The following is a 25254-nucleotide window of genomic DNA, read 5'->3' on the forward strand; positions in this document are numbered from 1 at the left end:
CATAGAGATGATAATAATAGCTATCTTTGGGTTATTGGGGAAAAGATATGATTGGTGAAGAAAATGACACAGGCTGAGAGTGTAGCTCACAACTATAAACTCAGCACCTTGGGAGGCCAAGGTGGGAAGATCACTTGAGGCCAGAAGTTCAAAGCCAGGCTGGGCAACATAGGGAAACCCCAAATGTACAAAAAATAAGAAGAATGAGCATGCATGGCAGTGCACACCTGTAGTTCTGGATACTTAGGAGGCTGAGGCAGGAGGATCTCTTGAGCCTAAGAGTTTGAAGCTATAGCAAGCTTTGATTCCACCTGCAATCCAGCCTGAGCAACAGATAAAGACCCTGCTCCAAAAAACGAAAAGTTAAAAACAAAGAAAAAGAAAATGACACAGTTCTTAGAGTACAAAGAACGTTCAATAAATTCTAGCCCTTATTTTGTTTGCATGCATGTAGGCGAAAGAGGAAACAGGAAAAGCAGGATGATTAGGACTTGAGAGGGAATTAAGGGTTACCATCTAAAGCAATATGATTAAATTCTAAATTCATAAAAAGGGGAAAAGAAAAGGGATAGTTTGTGCTCATTTAAGTCAGCGGTTCTCAACCTGTGGGTCGCGACCCACAGGAACTGTATTAAAGGGCCGCAGCATTAGGAAGGTTAAGAACCACTGATTTAAGTGATCAATTCACAATTATGGTCACATATGCTATTCTTAGTTGTTGGGCATTTGCTCCTATTATGCTATGTGTGAGAACAGTATGTATATCATGCTACATAAAAATGTAGCAAAAACCAACATATTACTAGGCAATTTGGCAAGCATGACAGAGCTATATACTTGAAGAAAAATGCATAACATGGGAAAATACCAGTAATCGAAACAAAAACATGAACCATAATATATTTAAGAAAGCATCTATGCTTTGTGGAAATCCTATATTTTAAGCAATTATTTAATCATCAAGAGATTTGATCAACTTACCTGAATTGTGTTTCCTTATAAAGTTTTAAAGGAAGACAAAGACACTAAGTTTTGGGTTATAACCAAGTCAACGGGTTGCTGCAAAGCTGACCAGCTTGTTTCTGTGACTGAGTTAGATCATAGCACAGTTGATGGTCCATCACTGCTCTGCTTCGTCATGGAAACAACACGGTACATTGTGCTCACTCCACTTTGGCTGATTTGATTGCTGTATGTAGATACGGCCATAGTCTTGACATGTAATCTCCCCATTCTCCAATATTACTTCCTTCCATCTGATAAAACCAAGTTTAAAAAGCTAAGAATCCCTTAGTTCTATTGAGCTAGAAAACTGTCTCTTAACTGTTCAGCTCTGATTTCCATAAATGGAATATAGTGGTATTTGCTTATCTCTAACTCTGAAACTAACCCCTTCCATAAACACACTGGATGACCTAAAGCTATTTTTATCAGCAGTAACAATGATAACCAGAAAGGGACAGATTCTCTGCCATTTGGCTGCATGTGTTCACATGGCCTGCTTAGTGGGCAGGAGGAGGACTTACTCAGAACACATCAAATCTTTCTTTCTTCTCTTAAGATTGCTCTTTCCTTTTCACAATTTACACTTACCCAATGTGGCAGTCAAGGACAGATCTGCCCTCTGTAAAAGTGAGCTTTAATGGAATGTGCACTGTTTGGGTTTCACTCCCTATTTGATCTACACCTGTACGTCTACTAACTCAGTCTATTTGCGCTGCTGTAACAGAACACCACAGACTGGGTGCCTTATAAGCAGCAGAGATACATGTTTTAATGTTCTGGAAACTAGAAGTCTAAGATCAGGTGCCGGCACGGTTGGGTTCCGGCAAGGGCTCTCTTCTGGCCTGAAGACTGCAGACTGCTGACTTTCTATTGTATTTGCAGATGGCAGAAAGGGTGGGAAAGCTTTCTGAATACAGGAGGTCTCCACTCTCATGACCCAATCACCTCTCAATGCCATCATCTTGGGGGTTAGGGCTTCAACATATGAATTGAGGGTTTGGGGAAGTACAGAAATATTCAGTCCACAACATCTGCCTAGCTCTATGCTTGCCTTCCTCAAAGACACAGATTGAAGAGCTTTCCTTAACTAGATGCCGGCTCTCTTCCCAGTTAGAGATTTTGCTCTGACACTCTGATTTCTTGATTCTGTCCACCTGCCTAGATAACATAGACAGAGAGGCTGCCTTCATGTCACCTTTTAAAGCCTGGACCAGAAGTGGCTCTTAGCAGCCGACATTGTGCTCGCTTCTTTTCTGGACCTCCCATTAGCTTCACTTTATTCTACAGGGATAAAAGATCAGGGTGCACGTAGGTACAAGTCAAAGCAAAACAAGGAGAATAAAAAAGGACTGAAGTCATTGCTTTTGTTCATTTAACCAGTATTTACTGACTGTTCCCACGTGCAAAGTGTGACCCATGGCACTGCAGGTACAAAGGTGAGCCAGACACTTTCTCTGTCCTCGAGTTGCTCACAAACTAAGATAAAGGCTTAAAACAAGCCATTTCAATTCTGTGCATAATTTTTGTAAGGGAGGCAAACATATATTTATTCTGGAAGGATCTGGAAAGTTGTTTACTAGAGGTACTGGCTTCTAAATAAAACCTGTTCATCAGGTTCACCGTGTACTAGAGATTTGGTTTGACAAAGAGTCCAAAGAAAATAATGTGTGCAAAGGCCCAGTGCTTTTTCCTCTTTGTGCTATATTGTATGTGCATAACATCATTTTGGTTCTTGAAGGCTCCTTCCTCAAAAGTTTGGAGAAAAATGGAGCAGGCAAAAGTGTGACCAGCAATTACTATGTCTAGGATGTGTTGACTTAAAAATCTAAGGAGGTAGAGTACCAAATCTATAAGCCTGTTGGACTCTCCCTGCTTTTTCTTCCACTCATCACACTGTTTGAAGTCTTTTGCTACCATTGGAGAAAACATGTTCTTCCCATGATTACTCATGGAGGTCCACCTTGTGTCTGGAAAATACTTCTGAACGGGCCTTTTGGTACTTCTTTTCGTCTTGAAAACTTTAATCCTGGCACAGAGTTTAGTAAAGTGCATAATGTTTAAACATTATTAAATATACTATTCCACTTGCAACCTGGAATCTTTACTTGCAGCTGACATCCTTGGAGTCTTGGGCCTTGAGTCTTCAAACATCGGAAGGAAGAGTCTTCCCATTTTGCCCCCCCACCCCCACAATACCACTTTCGTCTTTTCCATAATTACTTAATGTTTTCTAATGTGACACCTACAATACCTGCCATACTTTGCAACCTGCCTGCTCCCCCTCCCCCAGAATTTAGAGGGACTCAGAGAGTGCAGAAATTGGAAGTCTAATTGGTACTTTCTCAATGACATCATGGGCAAAAGGGACACTTGTGGGCTTTCCTGGATTTCTATCCACCATTTACAAGACGTTTCTGTTGGGGCCATGTGTTCTAATTTGGAAACAATGTGTTCTCAAATTAAATCTGCCTTTGTTAACCCTCCTCATAAATTGATGTAAAGGATAACAATAATGGTAATGTCTGATGACTATTGAGTGACTATGATGTACAATGTATTATTCTAAGAGTTCTGTGGGTGTTAAATCATTTAATCCTTAAAGAAATCTTATGAGGGTGCATGCTATTATTGTAATCCTATCCATGCTGTGAATGAGAAAACTGATTCAGACAGACTAAGTAACTTGCCTAAGAGAAATGACTGGGTTGGGATTTGAACTCAGGCAATTTTTCTCCAGAGTCTATGTTCTTAAGCACACCTTCAAACTGCCTGTCTAGAAAAGCCACTGAAAATTATTTTAAAGAAAGCATTTTGACAAAATATCATATTGTTTAAGACATCAAATAAAAAGTATAACCTCCAGTAGACACAGGGATGATTAGGTAGTAAATGTTTCTAAATTCCCAGAGAGATGAAAACTTCTGTTTGTGTATTATTGTGTTCCTAATAATAATTCCTAATCATAATGTAAATTTCTTGCAATAGTTAAAAGGATTAAAAAGTCTCTTCTGAATAGATTTGTGCATACTTATATACATATATATCACTCATTACTTACTAGATGTTCATTCATCTCAATTTGCCCTGGAGTAATGGAAACTGATTACTAAAAATATTATTAATCTACTTATTTAGAAACTACACAAAATATTTGCATAAGATGCATTTCAATTGGTGTCAAATTTTTAAAAAATCCTACATAATCACAGGGTGGCATAAAACACAAATTTTATGGCCACCCTGTACATAAGACTAATTGACCACATCAATGCAAAGTGGTACAGATACTTTGGAAGGCAGTTTCTAACAAAGCTAAACATATTTGTACCATATAATCCAGCATTCTTGCTCCTTGTCATTTACCCAAAGGAGTTGAAAATATATGTCCATACAAAAACTTACACCCAGATGTTTATAGCCACTATATTTGTAATTGCCCAAACCTGGAATTAACCAGGAGTAAGTGGATGAATAAGTGGTAGAATATTGTTCAATGCCAAAAAGAAATGAGCTATCAAGCCATTAAAAGACATGGAGGAAACTTAAACTCATATTACCGAGGGAAAGAAACTGATCCGAAAAAGCTACATATTTATAACTCCTACTATATGACATTCTGGAAAAGGCTAAACTATGGAGTTTGTAAAAAAGGTCAGTGGTGGGTGGTGCCTGTGGCTCAAAGGAGTAGGGTGCTGGCCCCATATGCTGGAAGTGGCGGGTTCAAGCCCAGCCCTGACCAAAAAAACAGCAAAAAAAAAAAAAAAAAAAAAAGTCAGTGGTTGCTAGAAATTAGGAAGAAGGGCAGGGTGACAAGGCAGAGCTCAGTGTTTGTAGGGCAGTGAAACTACTTTCTAGGATACTATATTGTGGATACATGTTACAAACTGTCCAAACCTGCAGGATGTACCCTAGTGTAAACTATGGGCTATGGGTGACAAAGATGGGTCCATGTAGGTTAAACAATTGTAACATGTTTACCACTCTGGTGGAGAGATTATAGTGGAGGAGGCTGTGCTTTATGGGGGCAGAAGGGATACAGAAAATCCCTGTACTGTCCTCCCAATTTTGCTATGAACATGAAACTTCTATTCAGAAGCTTTAATTAAAAAAAATTAAAAAGGGGCTCCTTGTCTTTCTGGAGAGCCCACATGGAGAAGAAGAGATTCTGGGGGATGAGGGGCCATAGGGTGAACTGAGGATTCCCTGGGGAATGAGTGCACTTGGAAGGTGACTAACAGTGGATCCTCCCCACGCTGGGCCTTGAGGTGACCCAGCCAACACATTGGTTACACTCTGTGAGAAACTCTGGCTAGAACCACTCAGCTAAGCTGCTCCCTGGTTTCTGATTCATAGTAACTGTGGGTCAGACTCAGGTTAAATGCAGAGGATAGAGCCAAAGCTTAAGTCGTGGCAATAAATTGTTTCAGTATAATTAAAGTTTGTAATAAGAAGTCAAAGTTCTTGTGCTGAAGAGTTTAAGACCTCCTGAAGACCTTAACACTAATATTTTCTAAAGGTCTAACCTATAGGTTACCTGCAATATAGAAATGGTGAGGTCTTATTTCCAAAGGTACTAAAGAGTTTCTGGGACTCCCTGGGTCTCTGTTTACGTCTCTCATTCTTCACATCTTCCCCTTGAGGTGCCTGGATGAATTGAGAAGGTGAAGGTAACTACTCTGAGACCATCAGTGAAGCATTTAGACTCATCAATAAGTGAGCTGTCATTTTCCTGCCTCCCTGAAATAGTTTCCTTTTTATTTTGAAAAAATTATAGATTCATAATAAATTGCAAAGATAGTATAGAGTTGCTATGGTTTGAAAATTTGTGTCCCTCAAAATTCATATATTGAAATCTTAACCCCCAAGGTGACAATGGTATTAGGGGATGGAGGCTTTGGGAGGTAATTAGGTTGGGGGGTAGAGCCCTCATGACTGGGATTAGTGCCCTTGTAAAAGAGACCCCAGAAATATTGTCCACTTCTGCCACATAACAAAACAGTAAAAGGCACCATTAGAACCAGGAAGTGGGCCTCAATTGATACAGAATCTGCTGTCTTCTTGATCTTGGACTTCCCAGCCTCTAGAATCACGAGAAATAAATTACTCTTGTTTATACTCTTCATGCAACCCAGTTTATAGTGTTTTTTATAGCAATCCAAATGGCAGCCCATGTATCCTTTATCCAATTCCACCCAACATTTGTGTCTTAGATAACAATAATGCAATACCCAAACTAGGAAAATAACATTGGTACAATGTGTGTGTGTGTTCTATGCCATTTTATCACATGGGTAGGTGCTACACATGTCAAAATATAGAACTAGTCCATCACTACAAAGATCTTCCTTTGCTATTCCTTCTCCCCCATCATTCTTAACTACTCTGAGAAAGTCAGTGAAAGATTTAGTAAGCTGTCATTTCCAAGCCTACCTGAATTTTTTTAATCTTAAAAAATTTCAGATTGTTAAGGGGCTACAGACAATTTTTATTACATAATTTGCTTATGTAATGTTAGAGTTATAGGTGTGCAATCTACCTGTTGGGTGGGAATTTACCTGTTGCCTTCCCCCCACCTTGAATTTCATTGAGTTTTGCCCTCACATGTGCATATAGAATTTACTAATTCCAATTTAGTACTGAGTACTTGTAATGTTTGTTTTTCCATTCTTGTAATACTTTGCTCAGGAAAATGTCTCCAACTCCATCCAGGTTGATACAAAAGATATTAGATCTCCATTTTTTTATGGTCAAATAGTATTCCAAGGTATACCTATACTACAATTTGTTAATCCCCTCATGTATTGATGGGCACTTGGGTTGTTTCCACATCTTTGTGATTGTGAATTGAGTTGTTATAAATATTTGAGCACAAATGTCTTTATGCTAAAATGACTTCCTTTCCTTTGAGTAAATACCTCATAATGGGATTGCTGGATCAAATGGTAGGTCAACTTTAAGTTCTTTGAGGAATCTCCCTACTACTTTCCATAGAGGTTGTACTAGCTTGCACTCCCTCCAACCGTGTATGAGTGTTCCTTTCTGTCACATCCATACCAGCATCTGTTGCTTTGAGACTTTATGACATGACATGAACCATTCTCACTGGTGTTAGATTATATCTCAATGCATTTTTGATTTGCATTTCTCTGATTGTTAAAGTTGATGAGCATTTTTTCATGGTTTGTTTGCCATTAGTCTATCTTTATCAGAAAAGTTCCTGTTTATGACTCTTGCCCAATTTTTTTTTTTTTTTTTTTTTGAGACAGAGTCTCAAGCTGTCACCCTGGGTAGAGTGCCATGGCATTATAGCTCACAGCAACCTCTAAATCTTGGGCTTAAGCGATTCTCTTGCCTCAGCCTCCCAATCTTGCCCATTTTTTAATGGGGTTGTTTGACCTTTTCTTGTTGATTAACTTGAGTTCCTTCTAGATTCTGGTTATCAGCCCTTTATTGAATGTATAGCATCCAAGTATCTTCTCCCACTTTGTAGGTTATCTTTTTGCTTTGTTGATTGTGTCCTGAGCTGTGAAAAACTTAACTCAGTTTGGTCCCATTTATTTATTTTCATTGTTGTTGCCAGTGGGATCTTCTTCATAAATTCTTTCCCTAGGTCAATATCATTAAGAGTTTTTCCTACATTTTCTTCTAGGAATTTTATTGTTTGGGGCTTAGGTTTAAATCTTTTATCCATCATAAGTTAATTGTTGTGAGTAGTGAGGGGTGTGAGTCCTGTCAATCTTTTACATGTGACTAACAAGTTCTCCCAGACTATTTATTGAGTAGGGTTCTTTTCCCCAGTTTGTATGCTTTTGTTTGCTTTGTTGAAGATCAGATGGTGATTTGAGGCTGATTTTTCCTCTGGATTCTCTCTTCTGTTTCATTGGTCTATGTCTCCATTTTTATGCCAATACCATGCTGTTCTGATCACTATAGCCAGCCTAAGGTCTGGTAAAGTGATGCCTCCAGATTTGTCCTTATTTTGTAAAATTGCATCGGCTATTTTCTGATTCTATACAAAATGCAGAACTATGTTTTCAAGTTCTGCAAAATACGATGCTGGTATTTAAATGAAGATTGTATTAAATCTGTAAATCACTTTGGGTATAGACATTTAACAATGTTGATTCTACCAAGCCACCTGCATGATATGTTTTTCCATCTGTTAACATCTTCTGTAATTTATTTTCTCAGTGTTTTGTAGTTCTCTCTATAGAGATCTTTCACTTCCTTTGTAAAATATATTCCAAAGTATTTCATTTTCTTTGATGCTACTGCATTGTGTCTTTGATTTGATTCTCAGCTTGACTATTATTGGTGTATATGAAGGCAACTCATTTGTGTACATTGATTTTGTAACTAGAGATGTTGCTATATTTATTTATCAATTTTAGGAATCCTTTGGTTGAGTCCTTGGGGTTTTCTAGGTACAGGATTATGTCATCAGCAAAGAGTGATAGTTTGACCTCTTCTGTCCCCATCTGGATACTCTTGACATCCTTCCCCTGTCTGATTGTTCTGTCTAGGAGTTCCAGCACTATGTTGAATAGCAGTGGCTTTAGTGGACATCCTTAGCCTGGTTCCAGTTCTAAGTGGGAATCCTTTCTGTTTTTCTCCATTTGTGTGTTTGTGGTAGATGGCTTCTATCAACTTAAGGAGTGTCCTATCTATGTCAATTTTCTTGCTAAATTGTGTCAAATGTGAAATGTTTAATTGGGAAAAACTATTCTCCAGAATAGTATTATAATTTGAAGGTAAATAATCTTCTTGCCATCATAAATGGAAATGTTTAGATTTATTTAATTTTTTTATTTCATGTTAATTTGAGAGTACAAAGAATTAGGTTACAATATTTGCATTTGTTAGGTATAGTCCCTGTTGTAGATATTGACCAGAGGACACAAAACTTTCTACAGATTTTATTTGAAAAATTTCAAACAATCATTTGTGCTTTGGAATTAAGAACATTTAAATTGTGAAAAGATAAAGAGGAACTATGTATAAAAATCCTAGTAAGGTTCAGGGTAACATCTTATAATCAAACATGTTAATATATTTATGCAGCAAAGCAAATGTATGTTAGCATCAAGCAGGTTAAATAAACACTAAATAGCCCACTTCAACATAGATTGTGTTTTTCAACCAGATGAGTTTAGATCAAATCAAATTCTCTCATCAAATAAGGTGCAAAAAACAAACCTCAAGTTTTCAGACCTTTTTAGATTTTGGAATTATGGATAAGAATGGTGGACTATAGTCATGTCTTTTTTTTTTTTTTTTTTGTAGAGACAGAGTCTCACTGTACCGCCCTCAGGTAGAGTGCCGTGGGGTTACACGGCTCACAGCAACCTCTAACTCTTGGGCTTAGGCGATTCTCTTGCCTCAGCCTCCCGAGCAGCTGGGACTACAGGCACCTGCCACAACGCCCGGCTATTTTTTTGTTACAGTTTGGCCGGGGCTGGGTTTGAACCCGCCACCCTCGGCATATGGGGCCAGCGCCCTACTCACTGAGCCACAGGCGCCGCCCTATACTCATGTCTTAAAAATTATATAATGGTAAAATACATATGACATAAAATATGCCATTTTAACTATTTTAAGTGTATAACCTTGTGTAATTAATTATATTCACAATGTTTTGCAATCATCATTACTAACCAGTTCCAAAATTAGTCCATCATCTCAACAGGAACTTTTATGGCTATTAAAATAACACCCCATTTTCCCTATCAGTCCCTGATAATGTATTTTCTGTCTCTGCCTATTGTACATATTTTGTTGAGTCAAATTACACAATATTTGTCCTTTTGTGTGGCTTATTTCACTTAACGTAAGGTTTTAAAGGTTCATCCATGGTGTATCAGGCATTGTAACTTCATTTCTTTGTATGCTGAATAATTATTTCTATTCAGATGTTTTAGCATCAACCTATTGGTAAAGAGTGACTATGATATGTGACTTAGTGTTCTTCAAATTAGAAATATAAGGTAAAGAAAACCAGCATGCTGAGGACTCCTCCATATAGGTAAAACTCTGAGGTAGTTGTTTCCATATGTGTTTTATAATTTAATCCCTGGGCAAAGAGGCAGAGGGAGCCAGCAATCAATGGTTGGTTTGCTTCATTATCTCGTTTAGAAGAGGAAAGGCAGCCTTGACAGTAGAGATTATGTTTTAGATTTCCTAGGATTAAAAAACAAATTTTAACCAGTGGTTGTATAGTTTTTAGGAAGGGGGATGAAACTATATTGATTATTTATTTATTTAATTTCATATGGATATGAGGGTGCATGTTTAGGCTACAAGTTTTTTTTTTATTTCTAGGGTAAAGTTCAAGTTGTAGTTGAACCCTTCACCCAGGGGGCATCCTGAATCACATTAGGTGAGATCCCACCAATCACCTTCTGTCCTTTCCCCTCCCATTTCCCTCCTTTTCCCTCCCCATCCTCTCCTCTCTCCCTTGCTAGAATAGACTTGTGTTTTTTTCTTTTTTTTTAATTTCAGGTTTATATGAGGGTACAAACAACAGTATTTGAATTTGTTAGGTAGAGTCTCTCTTGTAGTTAAGACACGCACCCCAAAGGTGTGCCATATACCCCAAAATTGTGTCCATTCATTGGGAGCACCTCAAAGCCCCCCTCCCTCTTCTCCATCCCTCCTACTTGAATTGATTTGAGTTTTTCTCTTATGTGGGTTTGAATTAGACTGTCTACTGGCTTCACATTAATATGGAATACATTGCACATTTGCTTTTCCATTTTTGTGATACATTACCAAAAAGAATGTTTCAACTTTAGGTTAATTCAAGAGATACGAAGTCATCATCTTTTTTATGGTTGGGTAATATTCCATGGTATGCATATACTACAGTTTGTTAATCTATTCCTGAGTTGATGGGCATTTAGGTTGTTTCCACATCTTGGTGATTGCAAATTGAGCTGTGATAAACAATTTAGTGCATATATCCTTATGATAAAATAATTTTTTTTCTTCTGAGTAGATGCCTCGTGGGATTGTGGGGTCATATGGAAGATCTAACTTGAATTCTTTGAGGATTCTCCATACTTCTTTTCAAAGCGGCCGTATTAGTTTGCAGTCCCACTAGCAGGGTAAAAACATTCACATCACTCCACATCTGCACCAGCATCTACAACTTTGGGATTTTGTGATGTGAGCTAATCTTACTGGGGTTAGGTGCTATCCCAGGGTAGTTTTGCTTTGCATTTCTCTGATGATTAAGGACAATGAGAATTTTTTCATATGTTTGTTAGCCATTTGTTTGTCTTCTCAGAGAAGATTCTGTTCATGTGTCTTGCCCAGTGACAGATGGGATTGTTAGCTCTTTTTTTGTTGATTAATGTGAGTTCTTTATAGATCCTACCCTGTTTCCCTCAAAATAAGACATCCTCAGAAAATAAGACCTACTTACAGGAAAGATAAGACATCCTCTGAAAATAAGACCTAGTGCATCTTTGGGAGCACACCTTAAAATAAGACACTGTCTTATTTTCGGGGAAACAGGGTAGTTATCAAGCCTTCATCAGATTCATAATATGCAAATATATTTTCCCATTCTGAAGGTTGTCTATTTGCTTTGATTGTTGTGTCCTTAGTTGTGCAGAAAATTTTCGGTACTAATTAAGTCTCATTTATTAATTTTTGTTGTTGCATTTGCCATGAAATTCTTCATAAAAATCTTTCCCCAAGCTGACATTCTCAAGAGTTTTTCCCACACTTTCTTCTAGGATTTTTATCATTTTCTGTCTTAGACTTAAATCTTTTGTCCATCTTGAATAAAATTTTTTAAGTAGTGAAAGATATGGGTCAAGTTTCAGTCTTTTATATGTGGTTACCCAGTTCTCCCAGCACCATTTATTAAATAGGGATTTTTTTGCCCTAGTGTATATGTTTGTTGGGTTTTTTCTTTTCTTTTTTTTTTGGGGGCTGGGTTTGAATCTGACACCTCTGGCATATGGGGCTGGTGCCCTACCCCTTTGAGCCACAGGCACCACCCTTTGTTGGGTTTTTTCAAAGATAAGATGGCTATAAGAGAATTTTAATATGCAGCATAACATAATTTTAAAGTTAAAATACTCAGTCTAAGAACTACAAGTTTGGTTCTTATTTAAGATTTTCAGATAATACTGCATATGGTATAATGTTTAATATTGGCAAGATCATCTCTGAGAGAAAGTGAATTAAAAAATAATTTAAAAATAGAGATAATTTACTGAAGTGTCTCTGAAAATCTGACTTCTTATACAGAAAGCAATATGGGATACTAAGCAAGTATTTATTTAGAAATGGAAAATTAGGACATATAGGTTATTTAACTTGAGTTCTGCCTCTTTGTAATGTTTTTGAAAGTACAAACAATTCTTTGGGTTATTAAGGTATACAATATGCATAGTTTCTCAAATTTAGTTTTAAATCTAAAAAAATGTCTAAAATCAAATGCATAGATAATATGTTTACTTGGAGGCCAAGTAACTCCAATTAAAATAAAGCAAAAAACCTTGAGAGAATGTAGAATTCATATAAGCACAAAATATACACTGAAGATCTATTTCTACCAATAAATATTAAAACAAAAACAAACAAAAAAAAAGTAGACCTGCTGTTTGATCGTGCAATTCCTCTACTAGGTATTTATGCAAAAGACCAAAAATCACTTTGTAACAAAGATATTTGCATCAGATTGTTCATTGCAGCTTAATTCATAATTGCCAAGTTATGGAAGAAGCCCAAGTGCCATCAACCCATGAATATATTAATAAATTGTGGTATATGCATCACAAAATCTCAAAACTGCAGATGCTGGCGTGGATGTGGAGAGAAGGGAACACTTTTACACTGCTGGTGGGACTGCAAACTAGTACAACCTTTCTGGAAGGAAATATGGAGAAACCTCAAAGCACTCAAGCTAGACCTCCCATTTGATCCTGTAATCCCATTACTGGGCATCTACCCAGAAGGAAAAAAATCCTTTTATCATAAGGACACTTGTACTAGACTGTTTATTGCAGCTCAATTTACAATCGCCAAAATGTGGAAACAGCCTAAATGCCCACCAACCCAGGAATGGATTAACAAGCTGTGGTATATGTATACCATGGAATACTATTCAGCCATTAAAAAAAATGGAGACTTTACATCCTTCGTATTAACCTGGATGGAAGTGGAAGACATTTTTCTTAGTAAAGCATCACAAGAATGGAGAAGCATGAATCCTATGTACTCAATTTTGATATGAGGACAATTAATGACAATTAAGGTTATGGGGGGGGAGGAAAAGCAGAAAGAGGGATGAAGGGAGGGGGGTGGGGCCTTGGTGTGTGTCACACTTTATGGGGGCAAGACGTGATTGCAAGAGGGACTCTACCTAATAACAATTGCAATCAGTGTAACCTGGCTTATTGTACCCTCAATGAATCCCCAACAATAAAAAAAATAAATTGTGGTATATGTATACCATGGAATGTTATGCAGCCTTAAAAAAGATGGAGACTTTACCTCTTTTATGTTTACATGGATGGAGCTGGATCATATCCTACTTAGTAAAGTATCTCAAGAATGGAAGAAAAAATATCCAATGTACTCAGTACTATTATGAAACCAACTTATAATCACTCATGCTTTCATATGAAGACTAGATCACAACTATGGCCCGAGATGAAGGAGTGAGGAGGGAGAATGGGTGGCGAGGGGGAAGGTCAGATTGAGGAAGGGTGAATGGTGGTGGGATCACACCTATGGTGCATAATGTAAGAGTACATGTTGGATCTACTAGTATAGAGTATAAATGTCTTAACACAATAATTAAGTAAACGAGATGAGGTATATATTAATCAGTGTGATGTAAGCAATCCTAATTCTATATGAAATCAGCACTTTGTACCCCATAATGCATTGATGTATACATGATCTATGTGTTTATGTTTTAATAAAAACAACAAAAAAAGAAAGGTTACCCCCAGGATTCAATTGCAATGTCGACTTACACGAATGGTCTCAATGCCAAGTACTGCTTACATTGATTAGATTTATTTGAATACCTCTATTTGACACCGAGATGTTTATGAAAAATTACTTAACAAAAACTCACAAAATAAAGGATAAAAAGGTAAAATTTATAACTTAATACATTTTGTATTGATTTATATACTTCAAGGGTCCTTGTTTGCTAATATTCATGTTCGATGTTTTACCAACTTAGAATATGATTTTATATTTTAAATTATTATAGCAGGTCATCATTGTTGCTATGATTTTAATGAAATTTGGAAATAGTTTTGATTTGTTCAGCAAAGTTCTATAGAACAAATATATTTCCCCGTCTGCTGCCCTGAAACACAATTATAATGAAGACTGAAAAATAATGACCTGATTTGTGAGGACACGTTTAGGGACACATCTAAGAATGCATTTTCTAGCTTTAGAAAACTTCTTACAGTGAATATAATTTGGTATTTTTTGGAGAACCAGGCCATTGCTTCTAACACTGCTGCTTTTGAGTTCTTCTATTTACCTTTTCTGTGGTTATTTTTTCTTTCTCATTGCAAGAAGTTATCATTTTCATTATCAAAAATCATTAGTTTCATGAAATAATCATACATTTCACTGCTTTACAAAAGCAATACACACTTAGGGAGGAAAGAGTAAAGATTAAACAAAAGCAAAATGAGCCAAAATGGAAAATCAATAGCCCCATCCACGTAACCAGTGTTAACATAGTTTTCATCATGGTTGATAAATATTTCCATGGGTATGTGTACACACATACTCATACATGCAATCTTTTGTTTATAAAAAGAAAAATCTTAATTTACTTTGTCACTTGCTTTTTCTATTTAAATATGTTTATTATCTATTAAATTTCTTCTGTATCTGTGCAAATGTCTATTTTTAAAATCATTGCACAGGTATTTGTTTACTATGAATACCCAAACGATATTGATATGTGTATCACAGAAAGTAAATATCATTATACTCTCCTGTACCGTAAGTGTAATCCTATTTCCCAGGGAAAACTGCCTACATTCATATTAGACATTTTTGTCTGCTCAAGATTTCAAACATAACTTTCAGTTACAAAAAACAAAGACGATAGTGGAAACAGTTACAAAATACTACAAGTTCATGACCAAAGGTGGGACACGCTACAGGAGAAGTGGCATGAGTGTCCTCAACAATGTCATGGGAACAAAAATGGAAACTGCACAAGGAAGAAGAAAACTGAAGCTATGTCGCCATACCCCAATTCTCAGAGACAACCATTGTTAAAAGTAGTTTGTCACTTAGTGATGGAGATTCATTCTGAGAGATATGTCTTGAGGTGATCTTGTTGCGCAAACATCATAGAGTGTGCTTATATAAACCTCAGTGCGGTAGCGTACCCTGTGCTTCCTAGGCTACACGCCTGCACGGCATAGTACTGTGCTGAATGCTGGAGGCAATCCTCACGCAATGGCATGTGTGTATCTAAACTTACCTACACACAGGAAATGTGATACACTGTGCTATGCCATTATGATGGCTGTGATGTCACTAGGTGATCAGAATTTTTCAGCTCCATTATAATTTATGGGACCATCATCATAAGTGCAGGTTGTTGCTGACAAAAATGTTGTTATGGGCCAAATGACTGTCCTAGATTGGCACATATTCCTCTAGGCTCTTGTCTGCAAAGGTGATGTTTCCTTACCTCATTTTTTAAAACCATAATTGTGATCATACTCTACAAACTGTTCTGTAACCTGCATCCCCTTTGACTCTCCATTAAACAATTGGCTTTCTAGATTTTTCTAGTTTCTATTCTGTTTCTTAAATCCTTTAATAACTGTATTTTTCATTGTTTCTTAAATCCTTTAATAACTGTGTATTTTTCATTGTTTCTTAAATCCTTTAATAACTGTGTATTTTTCATTGTATGTTTGTACTATGATTATTTCACAAATGAACATACGTTGCTTCTCGTTTTTCCACATTACAAATTCTCTGAATGGACATCTGACTATATCTTTCCAAAGATTATTATAGGGTAAATTACTATAAATAGAATTGCTAGGAGAAGTCATGTTTTTAAAGCTTCATAACAGTATTTCTTTTGGGATTTTCCGATTTTTGTTTTACTTAGTTCATGTTTTATATATATTATAAATATTTCTCACATTGTAATTTCTCACATTGTTTTTTAGATTAGTTGAGAATAGCTTTTGTCAAACAAAATTTTTAAGTTTTTGTGTAGTAAAAGCAATAATTCTATTTTTTTGACTTTTGGATTTTGTGTTCATAATATTTCTTTGTATTATAGTTGGCAATTTTAATCTGTGCTTACAGATCTTCTTTTATTTTTAATGTTGTATTGTTTCCCTCTTTTTCTGGAATGAAGTTGCCAAGAGATTGTCTGTTTTATTGACCTTTTCTAAGTATTGGTTTATGGATGAAGTTATTAATTCTAAGGTTTTCTGGTTTATTTCATTAATTTCTAAATTTATGTATTAATTCCTTTTTCTTTAGTTTTTTTTCCCTCTAACATCTTCATTTGAGTGCTCAATTAATTTGCATCCAAGATTTTTTTCTTTCTTGGATTATATAAACATGCAGGATTGTACTTTGTTTTGAAAGTTCTGCTTTAGAGATATTTCATGAGTTTTCAGCCATGATGCCTTTTTATAGTTTCTCATTTGAGACAGGATTCGCTTAGGGAATGCTTTAGAATTTCCTGCTTTTTGAGTGTTTATATAAATTTTATTATTCATTTCTAACTTTATTTTTACTAGGTACTACACACTAAAAGATTTCTGCTTTTATGATTTCCCAGAGATTTAATTAATGTCTCATTCATGAATTTTTGTAAAATGCAGAGAGACATAGGAAAGTTTATTTTTTGTTTTTAGAGTAAAAGTATTACTGTTTATATAACTCATGACATTATCAAAGTCTACACACATTTTTGTTCATTTTACACATTATAGATGGCTTTGAATGCATAGAAAATGAAAGAATATCTTTGGTAAACATAAACATTAATATTCCATATAGTAGAAAATGCCAAGAATTGACATAATCATACCTTAGTGATATTTTATTAGAAAATATATACTCTGAGAAGGCAGTTTATAAATGACATGCTGAAGAATTTTACAAAAAATTTCATGCTCTGTTCACAGATTTCTAATGAGTGTTTCTAACCCAACTCTAGAATTAGTCCACACAATTAACTCAAAGGTTACCTTTTGTTATATCTGTACACAATCCTCATTGTCCTCTGTTGTCTATCTTACATATTTATATAGTCATATGTTATACCCAGCCTGTCGTAGAGACTTAGCAGGTTAAGGTAAAAACTAAGTAAATTTGTAAATGTACATACTGAGGTGGTTAATCACACCAGTGGAGTGCTCTAAGGCCAGAGGTCGACTTTGTTTCCATGTTTTCTATGATTCTTTTTTCTGCCACGAAACATCTCAAATGAAATTGGATTTAACACACTTTATACTTTACAATGTTAGTGAATGTCACTGAGCAACAACTCTTATTAACTTTCATAGTAAATTAAAAAAAACTAAGTTACCAAGATACATTATTAAGAACCAGCATTTCTTTCAAAATTGGAATTATTTGATAGTTCTGGAAATGGTATAAATCAAAATAGAAGTAAAAATAGAAAATTATAAATTTACAAGGGGTAATAGTATTTGAAAACCCATCTTTTGTAACTACTGGGACATGCTAAAGTTTCTTAAATGTTTGCATAGTTGACTTAGAGTCTTTAATAAAAAAGGAAACCACCAATCTAGCCAATAATTTAGAATTGAAGCTGTGTCGATTTTATAATGAAAATAGCACTAAAACTCAATTTGCTTTTTCTGGATTTTTTCCCAGATTTTTTTTTTTTTTTTTAGAGGAAATAACATTTTTCTTAATACTAACAAAACATTTCTTTCTTTCTTTTTAACTAAGATAATAAATAAACGTCAGAATAGTTTGTTGATTTTCATGGATGGGAAACACGTGGCTTCCTATAAAGTTTACTTTGTATGTTATATACATTCAGATGCTTAAAACTTTTATTAATGAACTTCCCTAGAGAGTTTACATCACAATATTTTAGTTTATAAAAATGATTTTAGATTAGTTTTACTGTCTTAAAATTTTACTTCCAAATTTGAGTTTTGTCCTTGAAATGTTCTTGTGTTTGTCTCTCCAAATAAAAATTGTGCTTGTAAATTATGAAAATGTCTTAATCTTCCCAGGATTTTCTCCCTAAAATATCTCACTTGAAGATAGTTAGAAAACAATTAGAAATTAAAACAAATTAAAAACTTTCCTTTCCCAAAGAAACAGAACGAAAGTAAGAAGCCTCAAACTATCTCATTATTCAGTCAATGTTCCAAGTGAAATTAAATACGTAATGTGAAAAAGAATGTGAGACGTACTTAGAAAATGAATGAAATGATACTGAAAAGTTTAAAGACGGGACCCTGGAACCCTAAAATGGAAACCATTGTTAAGTGTTGATTCTGTTTCTGAATGTTGTGAGTAAGGAGTTACATAACCATGTTTTCCTAGTCCTCTCTCCCTTCCTCTGATCTTTGAAGTGTGTCACTCTTTCATTTTGCCATTCAACAGTCTGACATGCAAAAGCTTTGTTCAGACAGTTTAATTTAATCACTGCCACTGGTTCAACAAGATGATAAAATCCTCTGTGCTGTACAATATCCAACATCCAGCTCACTGTTATCTGATATTGTTTGAAGCTTCTTTCATGAATGCGTCCTGATAACGCAAGATCTGCAAACATGTCATAAACAATATATTAATGCCCCGGTTGGAATTCCATTAGAACAAGAAGTAGGTGAAGTTTAGGCCATTCATGTGGGCCAAGGTAATAAAATGTAATTTGGACTAATCTTCCCAAAGAATGCTCTGTGTTTGAAGCTGACAGTCTCCTATCACGTGCAAAAGTAATGGCTTGTTGACCGCACAGCAGACTTTTGAATCATGGCCTTTGTACTCCAGGCGCTTTCCAGGTGTCTTAGCTAGAAGACAATTTACCTCTTTGTTTGAATGGAAAGACATCTAAACTATAGATAATAAAACAAGCAGTGGGTACTTTAATGGAATATTGGTCATCAAGATTGGAATTTGTGGAAATCTGAGACACAAAGTCAAAACACAACAGAACACTTATTATTTGAAGTGTTATTTTCCACAATAACATCTTTACGCTTTACTAATTTAAAAATATATGAAAATACCACAAATATTTAAGCACAAAAGCCTTACTCTATTTAGAAAATTGAAAACCATAGGAGGAAAGATGCAATTATAGTTTTGCAATTTAACAAAAGATCTATGAATTATTTTTTTTCTTTTAGTACTAAAAATTTTATCTGTGACAGGATTGCTGACTTGATTAACTTCAATGTTACTTGTTGGAGAAACTATTAAGAGAATAAAAATTTTGCTCATGGTCACTGCACAATAAATAACGATTTGAAAAAAAATTTACACAGAACTTACTATGTCCAGGCGTTGTTCTAAAGTGTTTTGTTTAGACTCTGTAAGTCTTAAAACAACCCATTTTATATACAAATGAAGCAGAGAAGCTGAGTAGTTTGCTCCAAGTCCCACAGATGTTGGTGGAAATGGATTTAAACTCAGGCAGTCTGTTCTGGAATCTGTACTCTGAGTGGTTAAATTTCTATGGCACTCAGACTTGGTTAGATTTATGGTAATATAAAGACTATGTTTTAAATTTTATTTTGGTGAACACTGAAAGTGAGGGATGACTGATCTACACTATTGCCAGAGAGATCTAAGATGCAAATATGTTCACGTTCACTCCATGTGTGAATCTTATCCCTTGGTTCTCCATTTGTTGGCACTCTATTGGGGGAGATGGGGAAAACAAATCTTTGCAAATCGAATTCACCTTTTCACCATCTGCATTTATTCTTCATGTTCCTAATGCTCCAGTGACAGAAATTATTTGTAGTTCATGGAATTAATTTTGGTATTTAAAAAAAATGTTTAGATTATTATGGAGGTGCAAATGTTTTGGTTACATGGATTGCTTTTGTACTGTTTGAGTCAAGTTTTTGTTGCTGGGCAAGCTCCTTTTAGTCTTTTAAGAAGTATTTCAGGCTTTCCCTCATCACTACTCCACCATTTCCTGAATAATTTGTTTTCTTCAACAGCATCCTCTGTAAACACCTTTGAAGGCCTGTTTCACATGATTGCACTTAATGGATTTATGTAGTACTTGCCTCTTTGCTGGACCCTGATGTTTTAGCTCTTATTCCCAGTAACCAGCACTGTTCCTGGCATTTAATAAGCTCAAATTAGTATTTGTAGAATGAACGAAAGAGTGAAGTCACTTTATGTCCAACTAGTGATCTTAAAATTTGTAAAAGCCAGAAAATTGTGTGGAAAAACTGGGGCTTTGATGCAAATGAGGAAAGCTGCATGCGATGCACTCTTTTCCTAAGAATTCCCAGGTAGCTGACTGATTACAAACTCATTCTTACAGTTTCATGCATCCAAAATAGATTCTACCAATGGTGAAGAGGAGAAATTAGCTCATTGTTATAAAGCGCATTTTCCAGTTTTCCCACATCCTTTATTTCTACTACCTTATACCTTCTGTTATTATTGATTGAATTGTGTCCCCCCCAAATAGAAATGTTGAAGTCCTAATGCCCAGAACCGCAGATGTGACCTTACTTGGATGTAAAGTTTTGCAGAGGAAATCAAGATGAGATATGAGGCTGTGTGCTAATCCACCATGACTAGACTCCTTATGAAAAGGGGACATTTGGATACAGAAAGAGACATGGCATAGAGGGAAGGAGAAGAAGGGTGTGAGCCTGGTGTGATAAACTTGCAAGCTGAGGAATACCAAGGATTGTCAGGAAAAACTGGAAGGTAGAAGATGTAAGGAAGGATTCCTTCTGGAGCCATCAGAGAGAGCCTGGCCTTGCCAACACCTTCATTTTAGACTTCTATCCTCCAGGACTATGAGACAATACATTTCAGTTTTTGGTGCTTTGGTTTGGCAGACTTAGGCAACTAATATTCTTTTTCTCCACGTCCTTCTAGTGGTAAATAAATGATCACATGACCACACATTCTTGTACTACACTGAAGCACTATCGTGTTAAGGTGCATGCACTTAACTGCTGCTCAAGTTCAAATCCTAGCTCTAGGACTTACTGGCTGTGGGACTGTGAGCAATTCACCCAGCCCTTATAAATCCCAATTTCCTCTATTGTAAAATGGGAATAATAATGATGATGTCTACCTCAGGCGTTATCATGAAAGTTAAATGAAATAGTACATGCCAGACATTTAGAGAGAACTGGACATATGGTTCATATACAAAAAAAGATTAGCTTTTAAAAGCCTGTGAAGGGTCCCAGATGCGTAAACACGAACTATAAAATTCACTGAGGGATGTAGGATCAGCTGCAGGAGTGCCCCATCAACAAAGAACTTTGAAAGTCGGATTCTGTGAACTCAGAGACCATTAACAGAGTGGACTCAATAGTATATGATGAAAAAAAATTTTAACTTATTTGTATATTCCTTTGTCTAGAAGATTTCAGTTAAGCTAAAAGGGGTTAGACTTTCTTTTTTAAAAGAACATGGCTTTTTTGAGGTATCATTGACACATATCTATGACATATATTTACATATATATACACACACCTACAGAGTGCACATGAAGTTTGTGTGCAATTTAAAGTTACAACTATTTTAAATTGCACACGAACTTTACATTCACCCTATATATATATATCCCCTTTATATATAATATATAAATAAATTATACATATCTAATATATAATTATGATATAATTTTATTATTTATATATGGAAATTATTCTATTTTTATACATATAATTTATACTATTTGAGATGTTTTAACCTGCAGAGAAGCCATACCCAAGATCAAGATGCTGGACATGTCCGTGTGCCCATTCATTTCCTCATAAGTCCCCCCCCACACTCTCCTACTGTCTCTTCTCCTGACCCAGGCAACCATGGATTGATCTGCTACCAGCCCCTCTAGATTAGTCTGCATTCCTTCAGAGTTTTATGTAGGTGGACTCATACAGCAGTGTCCTTATTTGTCTGGTTTCTTTTACCCACCACGACTGTTCTGAGAGTTACCCATCTCATTGCGTGTTATCAGTGGTCTGCCCACCCACCCTTCTGCTGCTGGTCAGTATTCTATTGTATCGATATACTACTGCTTGTTGAGGGATATTTGTGTTGTTTTAAATTTTAGCTCTTACAATAAAGCTACTAAAAACACTTACACAAGTTTTTGTAGGGACCTGTGCTTTCATTTCTCTTGGTGAATATCTAGGGGCACAATGGCTGGGTCGTATGGCAGGTGTCTATACAGCATTTTAAGAAACAACCAAAATGTTTCTGAAATGGTGGTGCCATTTTACATTGCCATCAGCAGCGTATGAAAGTTCTAGTCACTGCATGTTCTTATGGACACTTAGTGTGGTCAACCTTTTACATGTTAGCCCTTCTATTAACAATAGGTATGTAGTGATATCTCATGGAGGCTTTAGTTTGTGTTTCCCTAATGACTGTTAATATGTGGGGCCTTCTTATATGCTCATCTGCAATCAGGACATCTTCTTTGGAGAATATCTGTCCAGATCTTTCGCCCATTTAAAAAAATGGGTTGTTTTCTTATAATTTTAAGAATTCTTTATATTTGTAGACTATGTTCTTTATAAATTATATATATATACATATATACATATATGTAAAGACTTATGTTCTTTATAAATTTTATATATATACATATATATAAATATGTTTTTTGCTGGGGCCGGGTTTGAACCCACTACTTCCAGTATACAGGGCCAGTGCCCTACTCCTTTGAGCCACCCACCCTATAAATTATATATTTTGCAAATATTTCCTCTAGATCTATGATTTGTATTTTCTTCTCTGACCAGTTATCTTTCAAAGAGCAGAAGAGTTTTCATTTTGATGAAGTCCAATTTATCATTTTTTTCTTTTATAGTGTATGCTTTTGGTGTTTTATCTAAGAAATCTTTGCTTAATCTAAGGGCAGAAATTGAATTTTCTTTTGGAAGTTTTCACATTTAGTTTTATGCTTCATTTTGAGTTGAAATTTTTATATGGTAATGAGAAGATTTACGAATTCAGATGACTAGTTTACTAATTTGGATTTTCCTTTTTCTGGGAGTCACTGATAAGCTAAGAAGGGGCTGGACATTAGTTTTTAAGTTCTATTGTTACATAGATGAGCCAATGCTAACACATTTTTATTTATTTATTTATTTTTTGCCAGCTGTCACTCTGTTGCCCTGGCTAGAGTATAGTGGTGTCATCATGACTCACTGCAATCTCAAACTCCTGGCTCCAGTGATCTTCCTGGCTCAGCCCCTACAGTAGGTGAACTATAGGCACCACCACTCTGGCTAATTTTTCTATTTTTTGGGGGCGTCTCCGATTCCTGAGCTTGAGCAATTCTTCCGCCTCAGTCTCCCAAACTGTTAGGATGATTGGCTTAAGCCCCTAAACCTGGCCCACAATTTTTTTTTTTTAATGACTGACCTTTCAACCAACTTACCATTCTGTTTAAGATTCCAGCTCTGCATACAATAGGGGCAAACTCACACCGTGGACAGCCAATACTTTCTCTGGAGCATGAGTGGTCGGAGTAATTCTCACTGCCCAAGGCACTCCTGGCCTGCAAATTTTTGAGTTAGGAGATAACTTTAACTGTTACTTTAAAGTTTCTACCATAGCCTAAATGGATTATTAGCTTCTCGAAAATTTCAATATGCCTTTCTAAGAATTTGAATGATGAATAGGAAATAACTGGTACCGGAGAGAATCAGATCCAGATTTCTTAACATTTTCCTAAGATACATTGTTTATATTTTCTTCTGCATGGCAGTTACAGCCCATCTCACTGGTGTACTGAGCAAACCTAAGGCCTTAATTCATTGCATTCTAATAATGAATGAGCAGCAAAATTGGATTAGATGGTATAATGGTTCTTCTTTCCTCTTATTTTTTCTTGAATCTAAGACGTCACTTGGCTATCTCACTGTCCAGTCTTTTTTCTGTACTAGCATCCCTTGAGTACAAGAAAACAGCTTTAGTGTTACTAATTGCAGCAATTTCGAGTAAATAGAGTTAGTAGTGTTACATACAAAGTCGTTATAATGCCAGCGTTTTGCATATTTTTTAGCTTCCTTTAACGTTACTTGCAACACCATTACTCTATTATATCTTAGGGGACAAAACAAACTCCCTAATATATGTAGCTTTGGTCCTCTCAAATTCACAGCCTATATCAACAGCTATAAAAACACTTTTCAAGAAAGAATCCTAAGAGATTGATTGTTTCACTTTCTCTCTTAGGAAAGTGACCCAAAAAATCAATCACAATTGTTTTATAAATATGCCTACTATGCACCAAGTTTTCGCTTCCTCTTTTAACAAAATTTATCCATCCATTAAGTCTCAGACAAGTAAACAAAAATGAATTGTCATTTGCGTTATTTTATTAGTGTCATATGAAATTATGGCATAATATTGACTTCTCCAAGAATATTTTACTTGAGAGGCACAGTTTAACATGCACAAATCAAAATCAATATTGAATATGCATTAATTTTTTCAAAACCGCTGCAAGGCAATTTTTCTCTACGAATCCCCTGTTGGTATTTATAGTTCTATAAAAAATTATCATTGTGACCAAATGATAGTTTAGCTAAGCTTTAATTATAAAAAATGGATTGTTATTTGCACTGCTGCTTTGTATCGCAGATGTATTTACTGGCCACTTAATTTATTTGCTCACCCTCTGCCAAAATAAGTCTGCAAAGTTTGAAGCATTTTTGCTGACTTGATTTATTTTAATACCAGCAATTTATTTTTTCAGTCAGGGATTCTTAGTCGTATAGGGATTATTATTCTTTAGTCCCAGTGGATATGTGAGACTCATTGACACATTCTAAAACCTAGTCCATTGTGTGATATGAACGGTCGCTGCCAGCATATAGGCTGCTGTCAACCATTTGCAAAGGCTCGTGGTTTAAACCTAGAGATACTAACATTACAAACATATTTTGGACTTGGTGGTTCTAGGCAACCTAGTGTTCAATTAGTTCCTATGTTGCAGGTGTCAAGTGCTCTCATGACAGTAGGTGTTGTGCTATTGTTTTTTCTGTTAACAAAGAA

This window comes from Nycticebus coucang, chromosome 15 (genome assembly GCF_027406575.1).
Source record: "Nycticebus coucang isolate mNycCou1 chromosome 15, mNycCou1.pri, whole genome shotgun sequence".
Classification (NCBI taxonomy): domain Eukaryota; kingdom Metazoa; phylum Chordata; class Mammalia; order Primates; family Lorisidae; genus Nycticebus; species Nycticebus coucang.